Source organism: Erinaceus europaeus, chromosome 13 (assembly GCF_950295315.1).
Source record: "Erinaceus europaeus chromosome 13, mEriEur2.1, whole genome shotgun sequence".
NCBI lineage: Eukaryota > Metazoa > Chordata > Mammalia > Eulipotyphla > Erinaceidae > Erinaceus > Erinaceus europaeus.
In genome coordinates, this window is record NC_080174.1 from 56,088,384 (window position 1) to 56,101,766 (window position 13,383).

Here is a 13,383-nt window from a genome sequence, read left to right on the forward strand (position 1 = left end):
ATGCTATTATCACAGTCAACAAATAGTATGGATATTCTGAAAGGGGACTTCAAGACCTGATTTGAAATCCCATCAATTGAATCTTGCTTACATCTATGCTTTGATTTTCATGCCCTGAATGATACAATTGCAGAACAATATAATAAATGTAAACATGAATTTTTACAAATAATCAATAATTTAAAAATTCTGATTAATTGCATGCATGTGTGTATGTGTCTGTGACTGAATGAATATGCAAGTGTCAAATATATAATTTCCTGAAGCCTAAAACCTTTGTTTTTTATAACAACATCCACAACCTGACTTATACTGGGTATCATTCACTGTTAATTTCATTTAAAAGTTATTTATGTTGTTAATTATTTTCTGTGTTATGCCAGGAATGAATCCAGAACCTTATATCTACATGATACTGTTGAGTGACACACTTCAGAATTGCTCCTCTATCCATAGAGCTCCCCTGGTGTTGTTCATGGTGTGTCATGTGCTAAAATCCAGGATCTCACATGTGGCAAGGCTTGTACTTTAACTGCTGAACTATCTCCTAGCCCTATCACTCTTGTGTCTTCCATCATTTCCATAATGTTCTCCCTGTGTGCATACCTGTATATAAACACTTCCTTTTTATAAGAACACCAGTCACATTGGATATGGAACCATACAAATAACTTTTTAAAAAATTGATATGGGAGTCGGGCTGTAGCGCAGCGGGTTAAGCGCAGGTGGCGCAAAGCACAAGGACCGGCATAAGGATCCCGGTTCGAACCCCGGCTCCCCACCTGCAGGGAGTCCCTTCACAGGCGGTGAAGCAGGTCTGCAGGTCTATCTTTCTCTCCTCCTCTCTGTCTTCCCCTCCTCTCTCCATTTCTCTCTGTCCTATCCAACGACGACAACAACAACAATAATAACTACAACAATAAAACAACAAGGGCAACAAAAGGGAATAAATAAATAAAATAAAATATTTAAAAAAATTGATATTACCTCTATAGAGATTATATCTCCTAGAAGATTACAGTCATAATATAATCAATATACATAAAGTATGTTAGAACTTTAATATACAATTTTGGAGCAGTTTAGTTTTATCTAATATACAGTACTGTGGTGTTATTCATCAAGTCAGACTTGAACACCATTTATATATATTAACATCTTCTATTTTCTTTGAACTTATGCTATGTATTGCCTTATCAGTGATATAACTGGTGCTCAGAAAATGCCTTTTGATTTTTTTTACTTCCATTGTAAACAATAATCATAAATTGATGAGTAGAGAATACTTTCATTTTAAAGTCTATCCTTTGATTTTCACCTGAAGTTAATTAATCCAGATTCCTTTTCTTAATTTTTTTTATTACCTTAACCATAGTAGTTTTTTTTTCCATCCCTACCTGGTATTAAGCTGGTAGGTAATATCCTTCAATGTTAGCTGAAGGTATTGAAGGACATTTTAGTGAAAGCGATTAAATTGTCAGTTGAAACAATTTAATATATTCAACTTTCCTCTGATCTAATTTAATCAAAGGATCTATTTAGATTATTTAAAATAGGGAAAGAAATATGTACAAGAAATCTGACTACACAGTAACCAAATGAATAACACCTAATCTCCAAAAATGTATAAATAATATTAAGTGGATGTGTTTATGATATGTAAGCTTTGCAGTGTATTAAAGTGATTATATGGTCATTCTTTGGAAACTGGTTGAATTTCAAATAATTTAATAGAGAATGATGTTTTAAAGAAAAACATTTATTTAAAAACTAAATATTTTTCTATTAACTAATTGACACATATGCAAAATAATAATATTTTAAAGCTAGATGAATGAAGATATATCAGAAAAGGGGGATAGTGAAAGAAAATTCAGCTGGATGAGGACATAAAATGATTCTTGTGAGTTCCTATAAATTTGCTATAGTAGCTTTTCCCAGGCGGCTGCTGAAGATGGCGGAGGGGCAGGTGGGCCTCAGAGCATGGCGGGGCAGCTTGGGCCAGCCAGGGGGGACCCTGAGAGGCACGGGGTACGAATCGGGGGACTCTCTGGGAGGGAAAGGGGTAAAGGGAGACCCACCTTGGGACACTGCACGGCGAAGAGGCGGCCTCGGGGCTGCAGGCAAAAAAAAAAATTGCTATAGTAGATATCAAATTTAGAGTTTTCTGACAGAAGCCCCAGGAGAAACAATGTCCACAAGAAAAAAATAAACCAAGTACTGAAGCTCAATAGAAATTCTTTCTGTTGGGTTTTCTAAAGAGACACTGAAATGTGATGAACAGGATCCCCAACAATATCCCTGTGATATTTAAAATAGTGTATTTCCTAGGGATTTATTTTGTAACATCCTTCAGGGTTGACTGAAAGTATAACACTACTTTATTTTATTTTAGTGAAAGCAATCCAGTTGCTTCTTGAAACAATTTGATAGATGGAGCTTTCATTTGATCTAACTTAGTCAAAAGATTTATTTAGTTTATGTAAAACAGGGAGGCTAGGGTTTTTTCTTTTATGTGTAGCTCTGACCTACTGATTTTTGTCTGCTGTGTTGTAAAGTTTTCTGTAGGTATACCCAGACTGGGAAGGAGTAAGGTGATTAATATATTCAATGTATTGGTTCATGTAGATGAAATTTATTTTCATTTTTCTTTCAGAGCTGTAGAATAAGTGCCTCATTTATTAGTTGTCCCTAAACTCTTTTATGAATCTTTGTCTTTTCTTTCCACATGTCCCTCTCTATAATTATTATTTCCCTTCAGAAAATAAATAAATCACTCTAATTTGATCTCTTTAGTAATTTCCATGATTTTTAAAATTTTGTCTTTTTTCCTTCCACTATAATGTGCTTCAGGACATAATTTGAGTTCTATTACCCCCTGTTCTCATACAGAACCAGACAGCCTGCATACATAATTAAAGTCTAAATTAATACTGTTATTATCCAATGAAGTAATTTAAGCAATAGAAAGAAGTTGATTATTATTGAGATCTGATATGGGTTGAATCATGAAAGATTTATTACCATACATTTCCTGTTTTATGTTGGCATACATTTGCCACATCTTACAACTATTTTTGGTGAATTTTTTTCTCAGATCTTTCTTCATATACTTGCTGCTTTGATTGAACTGTACTAAGACCTGACTCAAAATATTAGTCTAGAAAAGTACCAGTGGAAGGTCTGGCTTCTATAATTTCTTCTCCACTGGACATGGGCATTGGCAGGTCGATCTATATTCCCAAACTGTTTCTATTTTTCCTCAGTGGGGCATGACACATTGGTGAGGTCATCTATCCAGTGAAGTTAGGTTGGTGTCTTGTTAGTGTCTACAGCTTGGTGGCTGAGAAAGCATTAAGATACAAAGCAGAATGAAGTATTTAATAATAATTAGGAATGTAAAGGTAAGACTACAGCAGATGAGATTTGGGGTCTCCGTTCTGGAAAAGTCTAGTAGGTCTATTTTGGGTCTATTCCAAGGGACCCATGACTTTACTGATTTTTGCCTAAACCTGACAGCAAGCATGCAGGTGGACTAATGGTATTGTCTGAAGAGATGCTGTCAGAGTTGTGAATAAAACTAGAAAGCTGGATCAAGGAAGAGAGTAGTTCCCAAATATTGGAAGAATATATAAGTACCATTAACTGTAAACCCCACTGATCTGATCTAGGGCCCATGTTCAGCACAGGACCCTGTGTAACCTCTGCATCCCTGTAGGTCTGAGCTCGCATTCTGTGGTCATAGCTTGGATCATTCTAGACTGTACTCTTTGCAGGACCCATCTTCCTTTAGTGACAGAGTATGTTGACCCAACCTCTCTTCAGAGAATGGGGTAGTCCCTACCAATATTGACTCACATTGAGGGCAATGTCTTGTACAGACAGGCCCACAAGAGGGTCCACTGTGTTCTTCCTGATGGAGATGACCAATGACAGTGGAGAGAGGGATCTGTTAGAAGTCTAGGCCCAACATGTCTATGTGGGAATCTCAGGATTCTCTGACTAGGGCCCTGGATAATGGGGTGGCCTGGTAGTGGTCAAAAGAGCCATCCTTAAATTATGCTGGTCTTTTGCCCTTATTCAGCTTTTGTAATCCTTACCTCGTCTATATTTAGGTTCTGTGGCATTACTAGGAAGTACACCACCTGATATGGAATTGAGGAGTCCTATGAGCTAGGAATAGTCTCACCAGAGCTGAAGGGTTCACATTCCATGTTTGGCATCTATGGACAATCTGAAGTGAAACCTGTCGAGGTGGTACTGCTTGCACTGTTTTGGTTGAGCTCAGTGGATGCAGTATCTAATGGTATGGATCAAGTGAAATATGCAGGAAGACAAGCCATGCCCCAGAGATTCTAAGGCTGGGAGAAATATAGGTTTTATAGAGAATAGGGAAAGTTCCTGCCTCTGAGAGTTTGAGAAGGCAATAGCTAGTCATTATTATTATTATTATTTTTAGTGTTCAGTGATATTTTTACTCTAATATTTCAGAAATTGATTGAACATACAGAACATTCACAATCCAGAGCATCTTTCTTTATTTTTAAAGATTCTTTTTTTATATTTATTTATTTCCTTTTTGTTGCCCTTGTTGTTTTTATTGTTGTTGTTGTTATTATTGATGTCATCATTGTTGTATAAGACAGAGAGAAATGGAGAGAGAAAAGGAAGACAGAGATGGGGAGAGAAAGATAGACATCTACAGACCTGCTTCACCACCTGTAAAGCGACCTCCCTGCAGGTAGAGCCAGGGGCTCAAACCGGGATCCTTACCCTGGTCCTTGTGCTTTGCATCATGTGTATTTAAACTGCCGCACTACCACCGGACTTATTATAACCAAGTTATTTGGAAATTTGTTTTACTTTGAAAATCCCATGGTTAGTATTTTCTGTATCATACAAGTATTTGCTGTATCATACAAGACCTTATCATGATTTATGCCATTTAATGCTATTTACATATAGCTGTATCTTATTTAGTGAAATGACCAGTTGCTTCTGGTCTCCCTGGTCTAAGACTATAGGTGAATTGTATGGTTTGTATGCATTGGCAAGTTAATTTTTCTTTACCAAGGAGAATCAGAGTTCAGAAAACAATTAAGAAGGAATGGTGAAGCAAATAAATTAAGGTACAAGTTGAAACATAGGAAAATTGCCTACCAGCCTTTCTTTTCGGGTAGAATCAGTTATATAATTTGTGTGGACCATTGTAAAATGAAATTCTAGATTCTTTGTTGAGAAATTGTCAACAATTTCAAAATAGTGATAGCAAATCAGTAAACCAAACTACAGGCTCTTCTGTGTTTGACATCGTGTGCACAGGTCACATGCTCAAGAAGCCAATTATGGTGAATCAAAGATCAATTAGGTACAACTCTTGACCTTAAGAGCTATTCAAAAAGGATATTTAATCCAGCATGGGTCACAGAAAACTGAGATAGAGATGGTATTTAAGCTGAGTTTTCAAGTATGAATAAAATCAACTCAGATGAAAGGAGACAAAGACATTTTAAACAAAGGAGTCATTAAAATCACTAAAATTAGAAGACTATTTGGAATATTTTAGTTATTAATATTCTCCTTTTGCTTTAGAAATTAACTTTGTGGATGCAGAAAGCTGAGTGTGAGGAGCTAGATGATCTTACTATGAATCATATGGCTTGATGTGATTGTGGGAATTATGACTTTGAAGTTTATTCTATATTTCTGTAGTTTTCCCCATTTTTATTTTCAGAGAAATTAAAGCAGTTGTTCTGTTTAAGGAAGAGTTCCCAGAGTCTTAAGGCTCAACATAATTATGATTATGGCAGGATTTTTTATTTGGGTTACTTGGCAGGGTGTAGTAGATTGTAATTCTTATTTGTCTCTATAAATCTACTAATAGAAGATAAGTTTTATCCTTTGGGAAGAATACTTAGTGAGGGAGACCAACAAAAGACCAAGCTTAAATTGATCACAGTTTTTACCAGATTATATCTTAAACCAGAAAGGACCATGAGACAACAGGCATGCCCTACTTAGAACATATTTGAGTTCTATACAAAATGTATAACACTATTTCTCATCAAGATAAAAACAGTATTATGAGAATTCATAGCAAATGCATGTCTTTTCCAACAGGGTATTGTGGAACTAGTTGACAGACCATTTTTTTTGAGGAAGTTATTATCAACTAAGATTTGAAGGATTAATGAAAATTACTCAGGTAGCTTCTGACTGTGAGAAAAACCATCCAGTTCCAGTAATGCCATACACAGCCACAAATTGTAGAAATGTAGTAGTACTCTAGGGAAATGGAAAACTGCAATTATTTTTTTAGAAATGGAGAGAATTCCTTAGTCAAAATGTCCTAAAGATTTAAATTAATATTGTTTCTTGCTCTTTTTAATTTTAAATCTTTACTTATTTATTGAGTAGAGACAGCTAGAAATCAAGAGGGAAGGGGGTGATCGAGAGGGAGAGAGAAAGACACTTGCAGCCCTGCTTAACCACTCGTGAAGCTTTTCCCCTGAAGGTGGGGACCAGGGACTTGAACCTGGGGGTCCTTGTGCGCTGTAATGTGTGCGCTTAACCAGGTGCACCACTGCCCGGCTTTGTATTGTTATTTTCTTTTCTTTTTTTAAAAAAGATTTTATTTATTTCATTAATGAGAAAGATAGGAGGAGAGAGAGAAAGAGCCAGACACCTTTCTGGTACATGTGATGCCAGGGATTGAACTCAGGACCTCATGCTTGAGATTCTATTTCCTTAGCCACTGCGCCACCTCCTGGACCATCATATATATATATATAATTTTTTTTCTTAAAAATCATTTCTAACATATGTGTTCTCTCATTCATATTTCTGTTTTCAAATAAATATGTTTATCTTTTCCTTCTTTGAGCAAATATGGCACCTTCCATGTGTCTCCATCTTGAACCTGGATTGCATGTGACCCTGCTGGTTTGTCTCATCCAGACCTCATATTTTATCTCATCTCTGGCTTGTAGACTCTGCTGACTTATGTGTTATCATTCCACTGTTCTCTTAGCTAATCAAAAGTTTAAGCCTGACCTTTAGCCCCACTGTCCTGTACTATGCTGTACTTTTAGTACATTATCCTTAATGTACAAAGTGATAGTAGTAGAAAGTTACATGCAAAATTGCTAATTTCCTTTTTGTTATTAAATTAATGATTGTGAAATTTTACCACTTTTCTAGCCTTACAACTCCTCTCCTAGACTAGGTCCTCAGTAAATTCACTTAACTTGTATGGAAGCTTTCTTTCTTTTTTTTTATTATTTATTTTCCCTTTTGTTGCCTTTGTTTTTAAATTGTTGTTGTAGCCATTGTTGTTGTTATTAATGTTGTTATTGTTAGATAGGACAGAGAGAAATGGAGAGATGAGGGGAAGACAGAGAGGGGGAAGAGAAAGATAGACACCTGCAGACCTGCTTCACCACTTGTGAAGTGACTCCCCTGTAGGTGGGGAGCTGGAGGCTGGAACTGGCATCCTTATACTGGTCCTTGTGGTTCCTACCACGTGCATTTAACCAGCAGTACTACTCCCCGACCCCCTATGGAAGTTTTCTGCCTAGTCTCCTAAGTTTAGCCCCATCTCTCTGTGGTCCAAAATTCCACTAAAGCTAAAATGCAAATAATTTGATCATATTACTATACTGTTTAAAAATATTCATATATCCCCACTATTCTCAGGAAAAAATTTAAATACTCTTGTTTAAAACCTATTTAACATAATATCAGATACAAATTTCCTTCATGCTAATACTATCACTTCATGCCACAACATGCCATTTTTCAACATCATTACCTCTTTTAGAGAAAAAAAATAGCACATTTAGAATAAAACAGCATGCTATGAAATGTGTTATACCATATCTAGAATTATATTATAGAATTATTGGTAACTAGGAACTATAGATGAATAATTTAATTCTACTCTTTCTTTCTGAATCATTACTAAATGAAACTCAACACCTATTATAGTATAGTTTTAAAGCTAAATATCTGACCCTTTTACTGAATTATATCTATGTATACATAGGTATTTATCCACTTTTATATTTGTTCTTTCTTCTATTTGAGGAAGAATTAAAATATCTCATTAAATCAATGACTCTCAGAAAGAACAAAGATGTATTAACAGTGAAAATAGGGAATCCTATTTTCACATCTCTTCAGGAGTTCATTTATTTATTTTGCTACTAGTGTTATCACTGGAGATTGTTACCTGTACATTCTGGGTGGCCATTCTTTTTAGTTTCTTTCTTTTTGATAGAAAGTGAGAGGTAAAGATAAGGGGGGTGAGGAGAGAAAGGGAGAGTTGGTGGGGCTACAGCACTATTCCTTCACTCATGAAGCTTCTCCTTCAGATGTGAACAGGCAGCTTGAATCATGGTATTTGTACAAGGTAGCATATGTGCTCTACTAGGAATTGGTTTTCTTAGTTATTTTTAAATCATATGAGACACTGCTTTGAAGAACAATTCCAGTGCACATAAACTTCTAACCTACTATGCCTTAGTTGTAAAATAACTACAAAAAAGGGTAAACATCATTTGATTAAGAATGGTTTACTGAGTTTATTTATAGTCCTGCTCCTTCTAATATGGACCTAAAATGCTACTTGAATCACTAGAATATAAATATATATTTTAAAGTTCAAGACATAATGTTTTCAAAATGATAAATTATACATTTTCTTTTGAAAAAATTAATTATGGAAGGATTGAAGGAGAAGAAGGTTTAGAAAGAAGGGTGGGAGAAAGATAAGAGTATTGCTGTATCTTTTTACTTTGTGCTGGAGATTGAACCCAGAACTTCACATATGCAAGGCATTGGCTGTACTCCTGAGCTACCTCCTGAGCCTCAAACAAGACATTTTAAATTGATTTTTATTGCCTATTGTGGTTGTTTACAATTTCCAAATAAAATTTTTATTTTACTTACTAATCTTTCATAATTTCATTGTCATGCTCTCACACGTATGTGATAAAGCCTTTTTGGACTAATTTCATTATTAAGTTGCATTAATTAGCAAGTCTTGAATTTCCCATGTTTCTATTCTTCATTCTCCATAAAATAGTCATATTTTTATTGAGTGCTATAGTATTGACAAATCCATACAAACTACAGGTCTTCATATAGTTTTATTTTATTTTTTATTGATTTACAAAATTATAAGATAAGAGGGGTACAACTTCACACTGTTCTCACCACCAAAGTTCTGTATCCCCAGTCCTTCAATTATAGCTACAGCAGTTCTCCAAAGATTGCAGATATGGCTTAACTATTATTTTTTACAACTATCTGTCTATATTTGTATATAATTTTCCTTGCTGCTCCCACAATGGATGAGGACAGGAGCCTTGAAGATACTCCAAATAAGTTTGAAGCAACTATAAATAAGGAAAGTATCCAAAAAGTAATTGACCTGTTAATCAAGAAATGAGGACAACTGTTGAGGAAAAGGCTCTGAGAATTAGGGAAACAACAGATGAGACCCTCAAGAAAAAACTGCCTTGAGGTAATTAGAGAACTGAAAGCCTTAATAGCTGAGCTAAGAGGTCAGCTAGCAGAACAATCTAGTACTGTAACTAAGCAAGGTTAAAAAAAATAGCTGAAATGAAAAAGGAATCTGAGAGAAGGGAAAGAAGATTAACAGAAGCAGAAAACAGAATTAGCCAGACAGAGAATAGCTAGAGAAAACTAAGGTGGAGGTAAAAAGCTAAGGAGAGAGAGATTGAGAGACACAGAAAATAACAACAAAAGCATATTGGATGATCTCAAAGAAGTAACATTCTCACAGTTGGCCTACCAGAGGGAAAAAAGAGAGGAAGGGGAAGTAATCATACTAGAGAAAATAATAGAAGAAAACTTCACAGCTCTAAACAGCAGAAAGAATATTAAGATTCAAGAGACCCAGAGAGTCCCAAACAGAATCAAACCAGACCTGAAGACACCAAGACACATCATAGTTACAATGAAAAGAAGTAAGGATAAAGAAAGAATCCTAAAGCTTGCAAGAGAAAAACAAAAGTCACACACAGGAGAAAACTCATAAGACTATCAGCAGACTTCTCCACTCAAAGTCTAAAAGCCAGAAGAGAATGGCAAGATATCTATCGAGCCCTCAATGAAAAAGAGTTTTAACCAAGGATAATATATCCTGCTAGACATTCATTCAGACTAGATGGAAGGGTCAAAACCTTCTGAGACAGGCAAAAGTTAAAGAAGGCAACCACCAACAAGCCTGCCATGAAAGAGGTTTGATAGATAGCCCTCAATGAAAATGGGTTTCAACTAAGGATAATATATCCTGCTAGACTTTCAATCAGACTAGATGGAGGGATAAAAATGTTCTCAGACAGGCAGCAGTTAAAGGAGTCAACTGTCACTAAGCCTCCCCTGAAAGAGGTTCTAAAAGACCTCCTATAAACAAGAACATCACCAAAATACTTTCTATATATCAGGAAAAATAGAAAAATTGTTTAATAGTGGCAACTTAAATCCATAATACCAATAAATGTTAATGGCTTCTTAAATTCACCCATTAAAATGCACAGAGTAAGAGGATGGATCAGAAAAGATAACTCAACCATGTGCTGCTTGCAAGAATCCCACCTGACCCAACAAGACAAACACAGACTTAAAGTGAAAGGATGGAAAACTATCATACATGCTAATGGACCACAAAAAAGGGCAGGAACAACCATTCTCATCTCTGAACAATAGACTTCAGATTAAATAAAATAATAAAATATAAGTAAGGCCATTACATAATGTTGAGAGGATCAATCAACCCAGAAGATTTAACAGTTATTAATATCTATGCACCCAGTGAGGGCCAATCTAAATATCTCAAACACCTACTGAAAGAACTACAAAAATACATCAATAGTAATACAGTAGTAGTAGGAGACTTCAACACCCGACTCTTACACTTATACCAAGTAAGCAGAGAATCAACAAAGAAACAAGAGAATTAATCCAAAATGGGTATTCTAGACCTCCTGGACATTTTGAGAGTTCTTCACCCCAAGAAACTGGAATACATATTCTTTGCAAATCCACACAGCACATCTTCAAGGATAGACCAAAAATTAGGCTACAAAGACATTATCAACAAATTCAAGAACACTGAAACCATCCCAAGCATCTTCTCACACCACAGTGGAGTAAAGCTAACACTTAACAACAAACAAATCACCAAAAGTCTCAAAATTTGGAAACTCAACAACATGCTGCTTAATGACTGCTAGGTAAAAGAGGCACTCAAGCAAGAAATTCAAATGTTCCTGAAACAAATGAAAATAAAGACACAAGCTATCAAAATATTTGAGACACAGCTAAAGCAGTACTGAGAGGGAAACTCATAGCCATTCAAGCACACATTAAAGAACACGGAAAAGTCAAATAAGTGACCTTATTGCATACCTTGAGGACTTAGAAGAAGAGGAAGAAAGGAACCCCAAAGCAACCAGAAGGACTGAAATTAAAATTAGAGCAAACATAAACAACATTGAAAATTAGAGAGCCATACAAAAGATCAATGAAGCCAAATATTGGTTCTTTGAAAAATTAAACAAAATTGAAAAATCCTTAGCCAGACTCACTAAAAAAAGGGGGGAGACTCAGATAAATAGAATTGTAAATTATAGAGGAGATATCACAACAGACAACACAGAAATAAAAAAAAATCACATGAAGCTTCTATGAACAACTATACACCATGAAGCTAGAGAATCTGGAAGAAATGGAAGAATTCCTAGATACATATACCTTTCCAATACTGAACCAGGAAGAAGAACAGAACCTAAATTGACCAATCACAAACAAAGGAATTGAAACAGTTATTAAGAGTCTTCCCACCAACAAAAGTCCAGGACCAGATGGCAGGGATGGAGTTTGGACAGCATATTCTACCTACCCCTAAGCGAGATGGGTCCTGAAATTAGTGCAGCCTGTAATGTTCCTAGCCGTGACCACAAAATGTGAGCTCAGACCTACAGGTATGCAGAGGTTAAATAGGCTCTTGTGCTGAATATGGGTCTCAATTCAAATTGATGGGGTTTACATTTAATACTATTTATATTCACATTCCCCATATTTGGGAGTTACTCTCTCCCCTGATACAGCTTCCTAGTCCTTACTCCAACTATGACACCATCTCTCCAGACAGTAACCTGGGTCCACCTGCATATTAGCTGTCAGACTTAGGCAAAAACTAATAAAGTCATGGACCCCTTGGAATATACCTAAAATAGACCTACTAGCTATCTTCAAAATGGAGACCCCCCCCAAATCTTCATCTGCAATATTCTTACCTTTAGGTTCATGATTAGTCAACAATTTGCTCTGCTTTATATCTTAACTCTTTTTCGGCCACCAGGTTCCAGATGATACCATGATGCCAGACTTCCCTGGGCAGATGATCCTACCATGTAGAACTACCATACGGAGTTCTAGTGGTGGGAATTATGTGGAGTTGTACCCCTCTTATCCTATAGTCTTTCAGTATTTTCATTTTATAAATAAAAATTTAAAAAATTAACTCTTTACCCCATCTTCCTCATTCAGGACATATATATTTAGTATAGAAACCTGTGTAACCTCTGAGTCCTTGTTGCTCTGAGATTACAGTTCATGGCCACAGCTGGGAATATTGCTATTTTTTTTTTAAACTCAGGAAAGTTGTAGGCAGTGTGGAGTCTTGAAGAGATAGGAATACTCTGATGAGAAATCAAAGTTGACAATCTGACATAAGAGTAGATGCATAAAATATAAAAACAAATAATAAACTGTTTATATGTAACCTCAAGATATCTGTTATTTATCATAAAATATTAAACTATATACAATATGTTTTCATTAAAACCATCTAGTAATAATAGAAATGTTCTTATAGACTTATTATGCCTTAAATCTTATAGTCTGGTTTGCATTATCAATAGGCCAGCAAGATAGTTCTCTGAAAGCTTGCCAAAGACTCATATAATTTGGTGGTCTCTTGATTCCTGTGCAACATATGATATTTCTAATGTTCATCCTTGCTTTCTGATATTTTGTTAGATGTTCAACATTGACTATACCATCGTTATTCATCTCTGACTGTCTTGCTTTTATATACCTATTGCTCTTTTTAAAAATTATTTATTCCTTTTTGTTGCCCTTGTTGTTTTATTGTTGTAATTATTATTGTTGTTGTTATTGATGTCGTCATTGTTGGATATGATAGAGAGAAATGGAGAGAGGAGGGGAAGACAGAGAGGGCGAGTTGTGAAGCAACTCCTGGTGGAGAGCCCGGGGCTCGAACCAGGATGCTTATGTAGTTCCTTGTGCTTTGCTCCACCTGCGCTTAACACGCTGCACTACTACCTGACT

At 35.7% G+C, this 13,383-nt stretch overlaps 1 protein-coding gene across 2 annotated transcripts in view; it reads left to right on the forward strand.

The window, feature by feature from the left end:
• The window catches only part of AGBL4 (AGBL carboxypeptidase 4), a 1,508,442-nt gene that overhangs the window by 82,733 nt on the left and 1,412,326 nt on the right, over window positions 1–13,383 (forward strand). The window lies entirely within an intron of this gene.